Source organism: Psammomys obesus, unplaced genomic scaffold, assembly GCF_907164565.1.
Source record: "Psammomys obesus unplaced genomic scaffold, mPsaObe1.curated_primary_1811, whole genome shotgun sequence".
Lineage (NCBI taxonomy): Eukaryota > Metazoa > Chordata > Mammalia > Rodentia > Muridae > Psammomys > Psammomys obesus.
The window spans coordinates 18,676,307-18,682,576 of record NW_026596040.1 but is presented as its reverse complement, the minus strand read 5'-3'; the positions used below and the strand labels follow the sequence as shown (position 1 = coordinate 18,682,576).

At 43.7% G+C, this 6,270-nt stretch overlaps 1 protein-coding gene across 1 annotated transcript in view; it reads right to left on the bottom strand.

Moving 5' to 3' along the window:
• Positions 1–5,600, bottom strand: part of Ctxn3 (cortexin 3) — an 11,647-nt gene extending 6,047 nt beyond the window's left edge. The window contains exons 1-2 of the mRNA XM_055622792.1: positions 5,332–5,600; positions 1,043–1,120 (exon numbers count right to left, since the gene is read on the bottom strand). The gene's annotated coding sequence lies outside the window, so the exon portion shown is untranslated. The remainder of the gene's footprint in view (positions 1–1,042; positions 1,121–5,331) is intronic.
• Between the last annotated feature and the right edge of the window lie 670 nt (positions 5,601–6,270).

Genomic DNA, 6,270 nt, shown 5'->3' with positions numbered 1-6,270 from the left:
GAAGGAAGGAAGGAAGGAAGGAAGGAAGGAAGGAAGGAAGGAAGGAAGGAAGGAAGGAAAAAGTAAGAGGAAAAATCTGGTTAATTCTTATGTAAAGCCTGACACCTTCATTGTGAAGCCTGCATATAGATAGACAATGGTGGTGATGATAGACAGACAGACTGGTACCTATTCAAAAAGAACGCGCCTGAATGCATAGCATGTTGTGAAATGTAAACCACTCTTCTTCCAGCATACCACAGTGCCTGAATTCTTACTAAAATAACATATTTTGTTCAAGTAACCAAATCTTCTTACTAAGTTAATATTTCAGCAAGGAAAAGGCCACATTAACTCTATGCGCAGTAATTTTTCTATGAGAAGTGTCCCCACTAGGGACAGGAAAAGATGCAAGAGACAGGATGAAGGAGCAAAGAAATGCGGAAGATGGGGCAAGGATCTCTGTGGAATTAAGGTGCACATGAAAGAGGAGGGAGAGCTGCAGTGGATGCCATGAATAAATGGCTGAATGGTGGGTGGAGAAGGGATGGCTACTAAGGGATCCCGGGACAGAGAGACCCAGAAACAAATAAATGCCAAGTACTTCACAAATTCATTTAGAATTGATTGATTGAAATCTCTCAAAGAGGCTGCTTAATTTGGAACCTGCAATCAACTAATTGGTAATTTACGAATTTAAAATGTTCGACAGCTTGTTTACATTGAAGGAAAAAATCAGACGAAATACAGAGAATGAAGAAGTAAACTTTATCACTTAACAACCACAATGCACAGATATTCAGACACCTACATTTAAAAAGCACGTCTTAAAGTAACACGTTCCTGTTTCAGAAAAAATTATTCTTACAAAATGTTCAGTAGTATTTTTAACTAAATAATGAAATCTTCCTTTTATGAACGGAAATAACAATTTTTTTTTTAAAATGAACAAAGACATCTGAGAAGACAAATCATTCCAGAAGGTTCTGGCGTGGTCATCGTCAGCCTTACTAACAGCACATGGCAGTTATTTTAAGTATAAAAAAGGAACATGCTTACTCACAAGATTGTCAGGCCGGGTGGGCTTTCCCCACCAGGCAGAGAATCTGCGTCCTCCCTCTGCTAGGTCCGATTGTGTTTGCTGAGGAAATAAAGTCTAATTTTAATACTGAAGCCACAAAACTCAATTCAAAGATGCTATTAAAAATTACATAACACACCTCTTTTTACAAGTCAAGCCCCACGCAATCTCTGAAAATGACAAAGTAGAAAGTACCCTGAATTACTCCAGTAGGCTCTGGCCCATCTGAATGGGGTCCATTCTCACTGCTGCTCTCTCCCTCTCTCTCTCTCTCTCTCTCTCTCTCTCTCTCTCTCTCTCTCTCATCTTAGTAATCGCATCCTGTCCTTCTCTTTGTTCATCCATCCTTCTTATACGCTGCATTCTGTTTATCCCAAATCTAACTCCTCCCTCTCCCAGAGACTCTAGTACCCTGGTGTCCACTGGCCATGGACTCCTCGGGCTGGGATGTTTTAATGTTTCCTGGACCACAGAGAAGTAACTGCTATAGCAATGGAGTCTCCTATGGTAATAATTTACTTTTCTATTTAAAATGGAAGAAGCATCAAATATCATTTGACTTCTAGCAACATGGTCAGCACACTGGTCAAAATAAAGTCCCAGGTGATGGAGTCTAAAGGACACCCAGAGACGATGTTCTGATTTTGTCAGCTCACCTAGAACAGCTCCTCGAACACCCTTAACACATACCCCCAGGTTCTGTTCACCGTGCACACCCCACTCCCTCTTTTCACCTGTGTATTTTCTTTCTATTCTCAGGGTTGTCAGCTAAGCTCTCACAGCTCTTCTTTACCAAAGATGCTACCTCCCCCTCTGCCTGCAGGGCAAGCCTCTAGGGTGTGTGCCTCCTTCAATAGTAAGCAACAAGCTCCTAAAGGAATGCCTTGCTAATCAGGGGTCATCGCCTGTTGGAGTATAGATCGGATCAAATTTCTGACTCCTAGAACTTCGGCTCGGATGTGGCCCATGGTAGCTCAGTAACCAAGTAGTTTTCCAAAGTAAGGGGAACACGGACTATTTCTAACAGGATTTCAAGGGCAGGCTGTTTGACACCCCCCCACCCCCTGGGGAGGAGCAGTCTGTTAGGCCACAGAGGAGGACTTTGCAGCCAGCCCTGAAGATACCTGATAAAACAGGGTCAGATGAAAGGGGAGGAGGTCCTCCCCTATCAGTGGACTTGGACTTGAAAAGGGGCAGGGAGGAGACCAGGGAGGGAGTGTGGGGTTGGGGAGGGAATGAGGGAGCGGGATACAGCTGGGACACAGAGTTAACAAAATGTAACTAAAAAGAAAAATAAAATTTAAAAAAAAAAAAAATTCTGACTCCTTTATAGTCCAGAAAACTGAATTCAAAATGCAAGGTTCCAGCTAACTGAGTCAATGAAGGGATAAAACAACACATGTCATTCAGTTGAGCTGAGATATGAGATCATTGCGTTCAAAACAGATCTTGTTTCAAAGACTCACAGACAGTTCAAGTCACTGTGACAGGTTAATAGTCGTAGATCCTGCCATTTGACAAGCTGGTGGCTATTCGGCTCTTCAGTTTTTCTTGGCTTTCATTGTTAATGGGTGGGGTCCAGAGTATAATAAAACAATCAGCCGGACGAAAGCGACTGCCCTACTAGTGGAGAGGTCATCCTTACATAATCTGCCTCTTGAAGAGGAATTTCAGCCCTTTACAACAGACTGAATCCTCATGTCTTACATGGAGACTATTACTGTCAACAGGCACCCTTCTCACGCTGGAAGCCCCTGGACACTTTATCTAATCTCCATCTCATTATGCAATTTCACAAAAAGGAAAGGATAGTTTTTCTGAGCAAAGTACATCTTAGAGCCACAACACATTTCCTATCTTATTTTTAGAGTGCCAGCAGACACTCAGCCAAGTGCCTTTGCTGCCTTGCTCTGTGGCAATACACACAGACCTCTGACTCTAGAGCCTCCCACTTTGTTCTCAAATGCATTCCTCCGGGAAGGCACTGCGGGGCTGGTGGCTACGACAGCTGTAGTCCATTGGCAGCTCTGCCTGTCACATTCTGGGTGTCCAATAAATAGGCAGCAGGGAAATAATGTTTCTTAGGGTTTTGTGCAAAGTGAGATTTATTTCCAGTTTGTGTTCTGTAGATATGGCACACAAAGGCACAGAAAGTTATGAATAAACTGTCCATTTACCCAAAGAGTACCATCCCTGCTTCCCCAACACGAGTGTTGGGATGAGTTGAAGGTCACATCCATTTGCCCTTATGCCCCTCTGGATAGAGTGAAGCAATGCTATCTGTGTTTTAGGCAACCCTAAACCACATAATTGCCATGCCTAATTTTTAAAACTTCTAGGCCAGAAACCTAATTTCGTGAGTTGGCGTGTTTTTTAAAACTAGGTGTAAACATAGCCCATTCACTGAACAAGAACACTCAAGGGTTTGTGCAGTTTACATCAACAGGACACTTTGTCCTATGAAGAGATCCTGTGTACTCCACTTATATTTATCTGGCAGGGTAGGGAGACAGCTGTTTAGACAAACAGGAAGGGAGCTGGCTAGGTAGGCAGGGCTGCGTTTGCAGCGTCTGGCAGAGCCAAACTTACCGAAAGGGTTGCAGTGTTCTGCAATAGCCCTGGAATTGACTACTGAAACAGGACCACGATTTGCAAGGACTTAAGTAACACATATCTGGGGACTGAGGCTCCATAAACTCAGTTTTTACTATTTATGCTAGAGAAAGTCTCAGACCCACTCCTACACTCAGGGCTGAAGTTTCTCCCATGCATCTCTTTCCGACATGCTCACCCACTCCAGGCGTATGAACTTCCCAGGTGAGTCAACTGTCCATCACCCCCTACAACTGTGAGTGGATCCTCTATTCGGGTCTCCTCATTGACTCAGGAAGACCGAACAACTAACGGCTCTTCAAGCAATAAGACCTGTGACTGTGAAAGTGTCCTTGCGATCCAGTCACTGTAGAGGCCAAGTCCTGTGAATCTTCCAGAAACCCTGTATATTACCCAGCAAACAGCATCCACACACACAGTGACTCGAAATGTTTCATATAAATTCAAAAAATTCAGGGCCCAGGTTATCAGCTGAGAACTCCAGGCAAACATGTCCTAAGACTTCTGGGCACTTCGTATGTTCTAACTCCCCCATTCCACCTTTACTTTTGGTTGACATAAATACATGGCATCATATTTATTTTTCCTAAATGTAGCCCTCCTGTTCCAATGAAATACCCACCAGTGGTTCAAAATTCACAGGACAGCTGAGAGTAAATACTATTTTATACTCTTGAAAAAATGTACTCTAGGATACCAGGAACCTCACAGGCAATATTTTTTTTATTTTTAAAGACATGCAAAACTGGTCAGCTCCAAATGTCAACAGGCAGTTTCTGCAGAGTATCTTCCCTGCTGCCGTGCTGGAGGGCTTCTTCTCTGTTCATTTCTGCAGAATCAGTCTGCAGGCACGGCTGCTTGGGTTTGGGAGTGGATTCTGTCACTGCTGTTCTCACCTCTGGGTCATCGGGGGACATGGCTCTTTAGCCAGAGCCCCAGTCTCTTCTATAGTTCTTTCTCAATATCATCTTCCCCCTAACACCTGCTGAGAGAGTTTTAAAGAGACTGCAAGGCAAGGCTGCAACCCAGCCACAAACCTTGGAGAGCTACCATGCAGCACCCAGACCAATTGGGCAATCTGAAGGCACCATTGGCAAGGTGGAACTGTAAACTTCAAATAACAAGCCCTTATATTTCTCCCAGTTTTCTGTCTCTTTCTTCCTGTGTTTTGCAGTAGAAAGGAAGTGAATAGGAGACACCCCAAAAGGCTACTGCTGCCTAGTGCTTGCTCATCGCTCAGGGGCACCAGCACCGACTGGGGTTATTGACTTGTGAACCCTTGTAAACAAATCAAAATATTCTTGTTAACTTTCAGAAGGTCGGGTGTTTCACATGAAGGTGGAAACTGCAAGGAGCAAACAATTTTCAAGAAGAATTTACTGCAGCTTAGAAAGGGGGAAAAAGCCTATTTTCCTACCTTTTTAAATGCAGTATCAGAACCACGATAAACTTAAACGTGCTCTTATCAGAAAGTCACTGTTACATTTTACCCTCTTGGACTAACTTTCTCTTGCTACTGATTAATTAGACTTTTAACAGTCAAATTTAAATCCAGAACTTAGACCCGAAAGGTATCTGTGATTGTTGCTCATGCATAAATTACAAAGTTACAGGAAAAAGCATCTAATTAGCTCAAAGACACAGTTATGCTCAAGTACCTGGATGTGGCTAAGCAAATGCTTGATCCATCTCCTGGTGGAACACGGTTACAGGTAGGTAGAAGCCTGTCTAGTTTCCATTCTGCAAGCCGGCCAGCCTGAGTTCAAGCGGTAGACAGGGAGCTAGCTGCGAGCAGCTGATGGCACACCCCAGCTCTAAAGCTGTTGTCTCAGGCTCAGAAACTTCGCATTAAAGCCTGGAGTTAAAGGAGCATCGGCTCTCTGTGTGAGGCATCATTAGCGGGCCGATAGAGCTGCTTCTTTGAGGCAAGTCATGATTTCAGTTCTGCCTGAGCAACTCTTCCGAGGATTCTGCTTCAGTGAGTAGAGGCAGTGTCCTCGCAGCGAGTCTAAATCATCCTCAAGAAAACATTAACATTCAAAAGGAGTGCAGGGGAGAGCGTCACTGGGCATTCCCGCACCCTCTCAAAATCAAAGCCATAAATCTACCTATGCTCTGTCTTCTCTATTGATTGTTGACATTGTTCCTCTTAGAGGGTGTCAATTAGCACCTTGCAGCAACCAGCCCATGTATTGATTAAGGTTTATGACCTTCAAGCCAGCTCAACCAATGGAAAGACTTTTAGGGAAGGGTACCACATAGCAGTGGGGAGACTAAAAGTCCTTTCCCTAAAGAAAATAAAACAACTTACAAAACAACAATTGTAGGAGAGAAAGGGAGAGAGAGAGAAAAATTACTTTAAAAGAACCAAATCATATTTTCACCATATCTGTAAATTTTCTGCTCAGTAGGTGGCCAGGTATCATATGGCTTTGGTCACAGGGGACAACTGTGGCTTTGACAGCCCCACCTCCACTCCCAAACAGAGCACCTGAGACCACTTGGTGAATAAAACAGACTTCTGTGGAGAAAGCTATTGTCAAATTCAGACTCTAGCTGCATGGCACAATCCTCAAGTTACTTCTATCCGTATTTTA